This window comes from Mustela nivalis, assembly GCF_964662115.1.
Source record: "Mustela nivalis genome assembly, chromosome: 2".
Taxonomy (NCBI): Eukaryota; Metazoa; Chordata; class Mammalia; order Carnivora; family Mustelidae; genus Mustela; species Mustela nivalis.
The window spans coordinates 22,803,976-22,816,933 of NC_139021.1; positions in this window are offsets into that span (position 1 = coordinate 22,803,976).

A 12,958-nucleotide genomic window follows, 5' to 3' on the forward strand; every position below is an offset into this window, starting at 1 on the left:
TACTAAGGATTCATCCTAAACTGCTAAATCTGATGCCTGAAGGCTTGCTCCACCTACTTTAAATTGTCCAGTGCCCCCAGCAACCCACACTAATTGTTCCTAAACACTGGGCGAACCTAAACTCTTGTTTATTTCCTCATTTGTTTGTATCCCCAAAGTACTTAAGCCTCTATTTGTTCCCAACCTCCCAACCACCTGACTCCATTGAGGTTGAGAATAGGCATGCTTTTTGAAGCCTTTCTAACACCTACCCCAGAAGAACATGCTTAAGGTGTACTCCTTGAATTGTTTTCCTTTTAGTTTTAAAGACACAACTACAAAATCCTAATCATCCATGCTAAACTCTTCCTACTTGTGTTTGTCTTTCTTTCTTTCCTTCCTTCTTTCTTCTCCTTCCTCTTCTTTTTTAATGGGAATAGAACTCATTTAAAAGTATGTATGCAGACACAAGGGATTTTATTTAAAGATTGATCACTTAGTCTTCTCTGGACCTAGGATTTCCAAACCTTTTTTTTTTTTTTTAAATTTTTTATTTTTTATAAACATATATTTTTATCCCCAGGGGTACAGGTCTGTGAATCACCAGGTTTACACACTTCACAGCACTCACCAAAGCACATACCCTCCCCAATGTCCATAATCCCACCCCCTTCTCCCAAATCCCCTCCCCCCAGGCTTTGGCTACTTCACAAGTGAAAAGATTTGACATGTTATAATAGACATTTATTTTTATGCTCTATACATGTACTTCTGTATAAAATACTGTAAAAAATTTTCATAAAAATAGACTGGAAACTGATACTATATATGTATATAATATATGTTACACTCTGTGTGTGTGTGTGTGTGTGTGTGTGTGTATTATGCATATATTATATATAATATAACAAATTCTAGTCTTTGTTGGTACCTATCCCTCAAGTAATGACACACCACTTTGGTGACGAATACTTGAGCAGTTTTAAACTCTAGCACTTATAAACCTTGTTCAAACACAGATTCCTAAGCCTATTGCAGACCTTCTGAGTCTGGTGCTCTGAGATAGCACCCATAAATTTCTATAAAGCTTCCAGAAGATGGGCCTCACTTTGAATAATACACCTCTGATCTATATAGAACAATTTCTTGATCAGTTCAAGTCTAGGTTTAAGATTTTATTTATTTATTTGTCAGAGAGAGAGAGCACAAGCAGGCAGAGTGGCAGGCAGAGGCAGACAGAGAAGCAGGCTCCCTGCTGGACAAGGAGCCCGATGCGGGACTTGATCCCAGGATGTTGGGATCATGACTTGAGCCAAAGGTAGCGGCTTAACTGACTGAGCCACCCAGGAGTCCCTTTAGGTTCATTTTTAATGTTGTCTTTTATAGAGACCCAAAGATGTATGACTTGGATCCATTTGGCCCAGATTATATATATATATCACCCTCCTGGTTGTTTGTTCTTTTCCCTCTTCCTTTTGAAAGTTATTTTCACATATCTAAATATACACACATTAAAACTTTCCTCAGACCAACCGAAGAAAAGGCCATTTGAATTCAGTGAAAGGTGGTTCTTGAGATGCAACTTTGCTACTCTTTATCCTGAAAAAAACTAAAGGCAAATACTATGGAAGGGTTATCTGGAACTAGCCTACAGATTTATGAATTAGATTAAAGTGTAATGAATAGCATAATATTTAAATTCAGTTTGATGTCTTCCAAGTAATTTGAAAAGATTTTGACCTTAATAAGTTGAACATTCTGTGAAATACTGTTTACATTTCCTGGAAACTTGCTCATACAATCAATTTGCTTAGCAAACTTTCAGGTCAAGGACAATGCAAAGAAAAATGAAAGCCTGAGGTGTGCAGGGATTCCCAGAATGTCCTGGGCTAGTGAAATTTTCTATTATTTTTGATGAAGTGAACATACTCACATTTTATAAGCCTCAAGATCTAGTAGAAGAGCATTTCTGCACTAAAAATCATCTCCTTGATGATCAGTTTGTTATTTATTCAGCACTTTATTGTCAGGCGAACGTGATAACCACTACACTACGGAAACTATTCAGCACTTTATTGTATGCCCATAGTTAAATCAGATACTGTGCTATGCAACTGTGAGATAGCCATTACTTACTTAGTAAAGAATGATACAAATACATTTAAAATCATAATTATTAGCTAGGCTGCAAGGAAAGGTAAATGATGCTATGAAGGTGCCTGGGGGGATGACTTAATTGTCTTTCATTCTAACCTAGTGACTTGCTCTTATGTATTTGCTTTATGAATATATGAAAGGTTATCAGTGTATGATTGAAGGACAGACCATCAGATTCAGCAGACACACAGTGGCTATTCAAGACCACTGGGTATTTTAGTTCTTAACTGGTTTCAGAAAGCTAGCAGGAATAAATAAGATGGCAGTAGGATAGGCCGATAGAATGGCTGGAAGCTTTGGGCCAGCAACTGAGTGGTTGTATTTAGTTTAAATATTAAATAAAATCGTTTAAGAATGGTGTTGAACAACTTCTTTGCCAGGCAGATCCTGATTCTTATGGCTGTTATTGCCAGATCTGCCAAATATTTTTCTGTGTGACTGTGCCCTGCCAGTTTCCCAAGTAAGCAACCTGTCCTTGTCATTTTGAGGGGTCCTGTTCTTAACATCCTTTTTCTAGTCCTTATACTGATGAAGTTCTTACCTTACACACAAACAACCTCTTGAGGATCCTTCAGATTTTAGCCTGCTATGTGCACAGAAGACATTATTATTCTTAATAACAGAGTAACATTTTCATACTAATCAGAGACTTGCTGGCTTTAATTACTACATATTATTCCGTGGGAAGGGAAAAAAAATACACTCAAACAAATTTTAAAATAAGATGTTAGCAGGAGTGTGATAAGTGTTTCATGCTTAGCTGCTGGTCTGCTAATGAAATAGGTTAGTTGTGGATATCCTAACAATATTTTCATTTGTATTTTAAACCATACTCAGTTTGGGACTTTTTCTGTTGAAATACTCATTGAAATAGATTCTCTTTTCCATCTTCTTGTAAAAAGAAAAATAGATTAACATTACTTTGCTTAAGGAAACCACCTTTTAAAAAGTTATTTGCAGAATGTGGTTTATCCTTTAAACTGTGTCTCTGATTCGTAAGCCTATCTCACTTTCTTATGATAACTTACCAGGTTTGGTAACATCCATCATGATAGAGATTAGCAAGTTTATGCAAAACAAAGAAAATATAAAGCCTGATTAATAAATAGGCAGACTTCTCCTTTCTTTCAGTGTAGTTTGGGAAGGTAAAAAGTGACATTTTCTTTGTGGAAAAGTTACTAGAAAAAAAAATGTACAAATTTGAGGTGTGTGTTTCTGCTGAATTGTTTTTCACATAACTACTATATCGTTTAGCTAATTTTTCTGTTTCACCTCTAAAAAGGATAAAACTTTCTGGCTAGTGGTTTTACTCTGATAGATTTTTTAATACAATCTGTAAGAATTTGTGGTAGAAATCTAAGCTCTTACAGATTTTAGTCAGTGGAGCCATTCTTTACTCTCCAAACTATATGGCAATTAACGTTGTGGCTCAAGATTCCAAAACTGTTGATCTGGGTGATGCTATCCCATAGTACTTAAAAATGAACCTTGAATGCTACTTATTAGAACAAGGTGGTAAAGAAAGAAGAAAAAAATGATAATGCTTTTTATTTGCTGATCTCCTATCTTTGGACAAGTACTATACCATCTCTGATGACTGAAACGTTTTTGAAATATTTTCACTCGAAACCTCTCTATGTACTTCATTCTCTTTCAAACGTAGAAGCTCCATTTCAAAACAACACGAAACTACTATATTCTTAGAACTCTGCTGAAGTATAGAAAAGGGAAGAAAGTATCACTGATGAAACTACCTATAAATCCACACAGAAAACCCGTTAAAAAACCTTCAGTAATTTGAGGAACAAATATTAAGTTACACAAGCATATGAATAATAACCATATTAAAATTCACCTAATGCTCTACGGACTCCTAACTATAGGTCATTAGCCTATTGTTGCTGGTGTGTGGGGCGTGTGTTAGGTTGCATGTTTCATTGAGATGTGAGGGTATTCTTGAGCGGCCATCTGTTGGACCTTTGATTGTCGGGATCAATTCTGCTGACCTAAATGACTAGGAAGATGCCTACTTCTTTCTCTTCCAGTTCCAGCTTTGTTTCTGTTGAGACTGGTTATTTCACAGCCTTATCTCATAAAGGAAAATTATTTTTCAGTCAATGGAAGCAAGTAGGTGTACTTGCCTAGCAGGACATAAAATTCTAAAATTTTTATTGAGCTACTCTCTTGGAAAAGTTTGGATTTGGAACTAAAAGGAGCCCTTTTCTTCTTTATTCTCTTTATGTTGAAAATGAGGCCATTGCTAAGAGACCAAGTGAAAAACAGTGATTTCAGGTAGATTACCCCTCCTGATAAGGAATTCTTTTCTTGTCCTTGTTGTGGTTTCAAAATGTATAGTTGGATCAAACCCAGTTGTCCTATTAGCTCAAGGTACAGTGTTGCAGGTCTTTCCACCCATGTGTTAGGTAGAAGGCTCAAGACTGTACTTATGGGATGGATTGTGGCATGAAAACTCCTAATGGACTGTAACAGACAGGAAGAAGAGTGGGGAGACATACAAATAATATAGGGACTGCATGAGAGGAGCCATTTTTAATCCCAAGTTATGTAAATGAAAAAGTACATTCTTCAAAGATAATAATTACATATATGCTCACTCTAGAGCTAGATTGGCCTTTGTTCTCTCACCAAAGTAGACCTCAGTTTATGGCCTCATGACACTAACATGATTCAGACAATTGACTCAGTTTTTTAAGTTTTCATCTAATTTTGGCTTCCCCTAGATATGAATTATGTTAACACATGCTACAGAGTAGCAGTTATAGAACCATTTAGTAGAGATAATTTCTGGTCAGAGCTTCTGCACAGATACTGATGAGAGTTCTGAGAAGAAGGTGAATTTAAGTCTGTCCATTAAAGAAACAAACTTTTGGTGGTAGGCTCACCTAGAAGATTTAATTAATATGATTCCATAAGCGCATTTTTTCAGTCATACAGAGACAGATACAATCTAGGTCTTCTGATTTTATCCATATATATAAAACATAGGCTCATCCACTTCCTTGCAGCTGTTGATCATTTCATGCTTGACCGTGAACCTGGAAAAATCAGCATTTTAATTTCATTTGAAAAGTTCACTTATCTCCCCCAATATCTGATCTAGCTTATGTTCATAACACTTAGAGTTTCAGGAGCTTTTTAAAGTTTAGATTTAATTGTAAAATTCATCATACAATAGCTAGAATATGGCAATTTTCCCTTTTTGATTATGATTTTAGTTCTATATATACAAGACATTTATATGTGGAAATGCAAAGTACATTTCAACTCTTCAAAAACTGTAGTAGGATTGCTAGTTAGGTTTGTGGCCTCAAAAATCAATCTCAATATTTATGATGAGTTTGATTGATTTTTAGTTTAAATAAAAGATTCCATTTGAAAATGATCAAAAAGGCCAACCTTCATGGAACTAAATTATTCCTTATGGAGAACTCAAATATAATTACTGAGAATGAATGTCTTTTTAAAGTTACTTTTATAGAATTTTATAGAGATACAAACATGAGTAGATTTTTCAGCTAACTCCTAGAATCTACCATGTCAAAATGTCTCCCCAGAAAAATAATTACTTGTACTACTCACATGGATGGCACAATGATGGTCTGAGGAGACCCCCATTTAATATATAAGAGGATAAGCCTATAACTGTAACCCCTAATTTGAATAACATCAGGGGGCATCTGAGTGACACAGTCAGTTCAGTCTCTGACTCTTGGTTTCAGCTCAGGTTATGATCTCAGGGTCATGAGATACAGTCCTGCATCAGGCTCCACACTCAGCATGGGATCTGCTTAAGACTTTCTCTCCCTCTCTCTCTCCCCCTCCACCTCATGTTTGTGGTGTCTCTTGAATAAATATTTTATTTATTATTTTATTTATTATCTATTTGAGAGAGAAAAAGAGAGTGTATACAAGTGTGGAGGGAAGGGGAGAGGGAGGGTGACAAGCAGACACCCTGCTGAGCTCTATCCCAGGGATCATGAGCTAAGCCGCGGGCAGACACTTAACCATCTGAGCCACCCAGGTGCCCCTAAAAATATAAATCTTTTAAGAAATAATATCAAATTTAGTTTATTACAGTGTGTGACTTTAGTCATATGTATTTTACGATGAAATGACAATGCAATGTATAATGGGTTTTTTAAGGAATCTACTCATTAGGGTGTAAATATAAAATGTTTTACATTCTCTCCTGTATCTGTCTGTGTACTGGACACAGAAAAGCTTGGCTCCATTTAAGTTTTCCTCAGTAATTTCGGTTACAAAACAACTTCATGCAGTAATTAATACTTAGTTCTCTTTACTTCAAAATATTTCATTAAAAAATATCTCCAGTTTAATGTAATGCTTCTCTCCTCCATAGTGTTGCTACTTAGAGAGAAGAAGAAAATGGGGTCTTATACCTCATCATTCTCTTAGAAGAGACTTTACCAAGCATCTTTTCAAGTAGTTCCACTGAAATCAATGTGGTACTTTCTGGCTTCCTGAGGGCCACAGTTTGCTCTATTTTATCTTAGGCTACACTGCAGTCCTTTCAAACTTAGAAATGGTCTGACAATAGACCTAGGCAAGAAATAGGTAAGAATTTTTACATTCAGTTCATCTCCCAACTTCTGGGGACATATGTGAAGTATCCCCCTATTTTCTCTTGTGGGGTTGGAAGATCTGAGAACAATGATGTGCTATCTTCCCAATTTCTCAGCTTACTCTTTCAAGAACTGCCTCTCAATGTTCCACTCCAGGGTTTCACAGAATGAAACCCACTGTTCAGCCAGGGACTAACATGCTGGTGCCCTTCCTTGTAGGAACTTGTGTTCTTTATGAGTGACTCTTAGAGTCTTGCTTATTTGGCCTTCATACAGTTCACCCCTTTTTCAGTTTTCCCAGTGTTCCTGGAGTATTGGCTTGGGCAGGAGAAGAAGAGTATGTCCTCCAAAGCAATGGCCTCCCTAACTCTCTTAGAGAGTTAACCTTTAACTTTGACCTTAGACTTTTTCTTAGCTTTGATATTTAACTGTAATTCCTTGACAATACAGAAAGTCACAGTCAGGATTTGATTCTTCAAGTTTCTATAAATCAAACATAAAAGAAATTCCAGGAATTTCTGGAAACTACATTTCCAGAGACTAACAGAAACTTAAGTGTATGTAGACATAAATCCAGTCAATCAACTGAAAAAATGTTAGAGTCGATGGTTTTTATGAAATTCTTTTTGCTCTTTGTTGTCATCATTGTTTTCTGAAAGGAGTTGTTGCCTGCTTTCACTATAAGAAAGATTTTTTAAAAATATATTTTAGCTCTCATCTTTAGTTCTTTCAGTGCTCTTAAATTAGAAAGGAGTTGAGTTGTTTTGTACATACGCAATTGTTTCAATACCATTTATGGCAAAATTGTTCTTTCTTCATTAAATTACTTCAGTGCCTTTGTCAAATATCAACTGATCACCTAAGGGTGGGTCTGTTTCCAAATTTTCCTTATTTCATTAATGTATTTGTCTCTTCTTATGTCACTCTCCTGATTACTATAATTTTATAATAACTTAAAATCAGATCTTCTATCTGAGAACTTGTCAAATTTACTATTCTCCTGATTCCTTAAGATTTTACACATAAACAACTATGTTTTCTGCAAGTTATAAAATATATATCTCTTTAAATTGTTTTTTTTTGTTCCATTGCATTAATTAGGGCCTAAAAATTTGAATATAAGTGAAAAGGGCAGATTATCATTGTCATGTTCACAGTCTTCAATATTTTATCATTAATATGTTAACTGCAGTTCTTTTTTTAAATGCTCTTTATCAAATTGAGGATGTTCACTTGTATTCTTTTTTTTTTTTTTAAAGATTTATTTATTTGACAGAGAGAAATCACAAGTAGACAGAGAGGCAGCCAGAGAGAGAGAGAGAGGGAAGCAGGCTCCCCGCCAAGCAGAGAGCCCGATGCGGGACTCGATCCCAGGACCCTGAGATCATGACCTGAGCCGAAGGCAGCGGCTTAATCCACTGAGCCACCCAGGCGCCCCTGTTCACTTGTATTCTTAATTGTAAAACATTTTTATCATGAAAGGCTTGTGAATTTTGTCCTGAGAATTGCTTAGCTTAGCTCCCTAAATTTTGATATTTTTTTTATTATTCAGTTAAGGTTTTTAAATTTTCCTTGTGATATCTTCTTTGAGCGATGAGCCATCTTAGTTATTATATTATAAACACTTGGGTGTTTTCTTGATATATGATTACTAATTTTTAATTTTATTCTGTTTTGGTCAAAGAATATAGTCTATAAGATTCTAATCCTTTAAAATTTATTAAAACATGTTTTATGATCCAGGATATATATTTTCTGTTGATGATTTATGCATGTGTACATGTATATTCTGTTAGTTACTGCAGGTCAAATTGATTGATCAAGTTAAAGTCTTCTGTATCTCTTTTTTGGTCTACTTTTTTTTTTAAGATTTTATTTATTTATTTGACAGACAGAGATCACAAGTAGGCAGAAAACAGGCAGAGAGAGGGGGAGAAGCAGGCTCCTTGCTGAGCAGAGAGCCCTATGCGGGGCTCAATCCCAGGACCCTGGGATCATGACCTGAGCCAAAGGCAGAGGCTTTAACCCACTGAGCCACCCAGGTGCCCCTGGTCTACTTTTTTGATCAATTATTGAAAAAGGACTGTTAAGAGTTTTCAGCTATAATCATGGCTTTGTATAGTTTTCCCTTTTGTTATGTCAGTTTGTGCTTTGTGTAATTTAATGCCTTGCTATCAGAAGTATACACAGTTAGGATTATATTATCTTCTTGATAAATTTATCATTTATTATTATGAAATTACCTGATCTCTGGTAATTTTGTTTTGAATTGTTTCTTTTTTAAATATTAAAAGAGCCACACACACTTTTCATTCTTACTGTATGCATAATATACAATTTTCAACCTCTACTTCCAACCTGGTTGTGTCTTGCAATTTAAAATATAGCTTTTATAAATATCATATAGTTTGTTCTGGTGTTTTTGAGCTGACATGACAATATTCACCTTTTAAGTGGAATATTTAGCCCATTTACATTTATTGTGGACATTGATATTGCCTTTGTCTATCACTTTGAATTTTATTTGTAACACAAATTATTTTTTCTGTTCCTTATTTCCTTCTTATTTTGGGTTAACCAAGGATGTACTTCTGTCTTTTTTTTATTGGATTTTACCTATATTTATTTGTATTGAAGAGTGGGAAAAGGGAAAGAAAGAGAAAGAGGGGAAAATAGGGAGAGATTTTTCTTTAACAGTTTAAGATCTGTTTGAAGATATATATTAGAGAAGTCTTAAAAGAGGTGAGAAATCTCATTTCACAAAATTATTGAGCATCCTGGAGGGAGTTTAGAAGATCTGAAAAGGAAAGGAGCTAGGGGAAGTTAGCTGGAGTGGAAAGAGGAAGAAGGTTGGTCAGAAGAGACTGAGAGCAGGAAGGAAAAGAGGAAAGAGGAGAGGGAGCTCTTATCCCTGGAAAATGAATCAGCTGGCTATTTTTCTTTCATATTTGTCTAAGAAGTATACCATAGCCATTAAGAGACTGTGTCTACTTATAGATTATCTAGATTGGAAATCTAGGTTTTACATAACCTTTCTAAGGCTTAATTTTTCACATCAATAAAGTGCTGTTTGTAGTACCTAACTCATGGTTATTTAGAAGATTAGATGAGTTAATGAATGTAGAGGACTTGAAAAATGCCTGCCATATGGAGAACACTGCATAAGCTTTAAATTTAATTATTATTTTTACTTTATAATTGTTCTTGTTGCCAAAACAAGCGGGAACGAGAGGGAAGTCATGAGATTGGGTGCATACGTTGTGGAAAATTTCAATAATCTTCTTGTTTCCTCCGTATTTTAAATCTGTTTGTTATTTGCTCTCAGTAAACAACAAGAATAAGCCACTTTGTTGAAGTTTCAAATTGTTTTAAGCCAGCAGAATTCTGAGAGCACAGCTTCTCACATTCTACATTGACAAAACATACTAGATCAATTCTGGGAGGGATTAGAAATACACATTTAAGGTAATCTCGGGGATAAGAAGTTATGGAAAGACTGCATGCACTAAATAATTTATGATGGGTGGGGAATTTTGACAATACGGTACTTCTGTGATACTTGATGATAACTTTTTATGGTTTTTCTTATGGATTAGCTAAGAAACAAGGGTAAGAACAAGGATAAGCATGGAGTATTTTATCCAATTTTTAACTTGCAGAACTAACCTATGTGAAATAAAATGGACAATATTTTAAACTGTTCAGTATAAAATATACTATTAACTGAAAACTCAGAAATCAACTCTAACTGACAAAATGTCGTTTTGCAGAATTTGGCCTGGAAAATAACTGACTTCATAAAGATAATTACTGCAAAACAAATTTCAGATTAGCTAAATTTATGACCATAATGGTTTGATTTAGAAAAAATAAAAGTTTTTATTGACCCACCAAAAAGCATTGTATTACTCCCAGTGATATTAATTAAAGTCAATAGTAAAAGAATTAAGTGTAATGTATAAAAAAATGTATCAAGAAATTAAATTGATATAAAATAGTTTGCTGTAGAAACTGTTATTGATTAAAAATTCATCTATGATATAATTTTGGTTTAAAAGTTTATATTCACAAATGTAGAGTCACACTATTGTGGTGTTCATATAATGGGGTCAAAATCTCTGGACTCTCCTTATCTATAAAAAAAGAATAATGTAGGTGTGCTTTCATCACAAAGATTTTACAAAGTGGTTCTCAAACCATAATATTCAGTAGAGTCACCTGGAGGGCTTGTAATTTGGAGAATTAGGGTATTTCTATTTCCAAAAATTCCCAGGCAATTCTGATACTTCCAGTCTGGGGACCACATTTTGGGTTCCCCTTCCTTATGCCATTTTTGTGAACACTGGCTTTTGTACTCTCATCTAACAGCCAACACCTACATTACTTTGTAAAAAGACTGACCTCAAGGTTCAGCGCCCCACTTTGCCTCTCACAGAGCGAGCCAGGAATGCCCAGGAGTTTATATCTCCCCACCCTCCCCTAGACGGCCCTTAACCACTGCTGCAGGTGCCAGAGTATAAATACTACACATCTCTGAGCAAGACTGCATTAGATTGTGCCTAGGCTGTCTTTAGATGTGCCCTGTGGGATAGCTTCAAAGTTATTTTTACCGGACACTTGGCAAGAGAAGTTTGGGTAGTGTTGGGGACAAAAGCTTGTCTGGAGCACGTTCAAGAGAGATTGGGTGGTGACAAAATGAGAAACAGTCCTAGACAACTCACACAAGACGTTTGACTAGAGGAGGAAGCAGAGAAATCAAGCAGTGCTTGGGGGGAAAAGAAGAGTAGAAAGGTTTTGTTTGTTTGTTTGTTTTGTTTGTTTTTAAGATAAGAGCTATTGTAGCTGTTTGTGTGCTGATAGGAATGTTTCCATAAAGGGAGATAAAATAAGGATAGAGAGGTTATATACTCAGAGAAGCAAAGTCCTTGAGTATGTGAGAGGGAAGTGGATTTGATATACAGGTGGATGGCCAGCTTTATATTGGAGGGTCAACATAGTCTCCATTAATTATGAAAGACTCTTCTGTCATCTCTCACATTTTATTAGTCCCGAAGCTCTGCCAGTTCTCTCTTCCTAACATTTTCCCAAACTGCCTGTCCTTTCTCTGCATTCCCACTGTCACATTCTCAGTTGAGGTACTCCGTAATTTGTCACCCCGACTTCTGCACACGCTCTTGCTTCCAGCCTTGCCCCTTTCCCATCCATTCTCCTACACCACCACCAGCCATTTTTGTAAGGTCCAAAGCAGAGCATCTCCCACTCCAGTTCAGAATCCTTCATCCGCTCTCCTACTGGATGAAATGTTGCATTCATTGGCTCAATACCCATAGTCTTTGATGATCTGTCCCCTACGTATCCAATTTCATCCTTGACACTCATCTTGTGGCCCTTTGCGATCATCTAATAATGAGCTTCATGTAGTTTCTAGAAATGTGCCGCACGCTTCTACACTCTGCATATTTTGTGTTCCTTTTTTTTCCCAAAACATTCCTCTCCCACCTGCCTGCCTGGCCAGTTCCTCTCTCCCCATCGTATTTCACTGCAAACATTACTCTTCCCATTGATTAAATGAAGACAATTATGATTGAATGCATAATTGGTATTAATTATGACATGTTGTCCAAATGCTCAATTTCTGGTGGTGAAACCGCATTTCCCAATTTGGGGATTGAAGAATTTGCCTCAGATTGGTAGGTGACCATGTCATGCCAAAGAGTGCATCAGACTTCAGCTTGCCAGCAATCAATTTACATTGAAAAGTAAACACAAAAGTATATGGAGGAAGCTCTCCTTAACTTTCTGCCAATGGGTAAAATCCATGGACTCAGTAATTCTGCAAAGACTCCCCTTACCTTTGCCAAGTCAGCCTGCTTCCTGCCCCCACCCAGTCGCTAAGAGGAAGAAAGAGTGACCACTAGAGAGAATGGGGATGGCATAATGCCTGAAAACACTTGAAATTAAGATTGTGAGGGAAGGGGAAAAGAAAAAGACTGTGAGGGGAGGTGGAGATTTTGCTATAATTTCTCCTGACTTATTTTCATATGCATCGTAACAGGGAAGGTTCTACCTGTTAATATAAGCATCCCCAAAAACAGTGTTATGTGAGATCTGGAATAATAATTATCATGACAAAAAGGAAGTGCTGTGTAGCTTAAAAGAGCACACTCAGAACAGATCCCTTTGTGCAAATGATGCGCACCTTCAGATTCCCTGAAGGT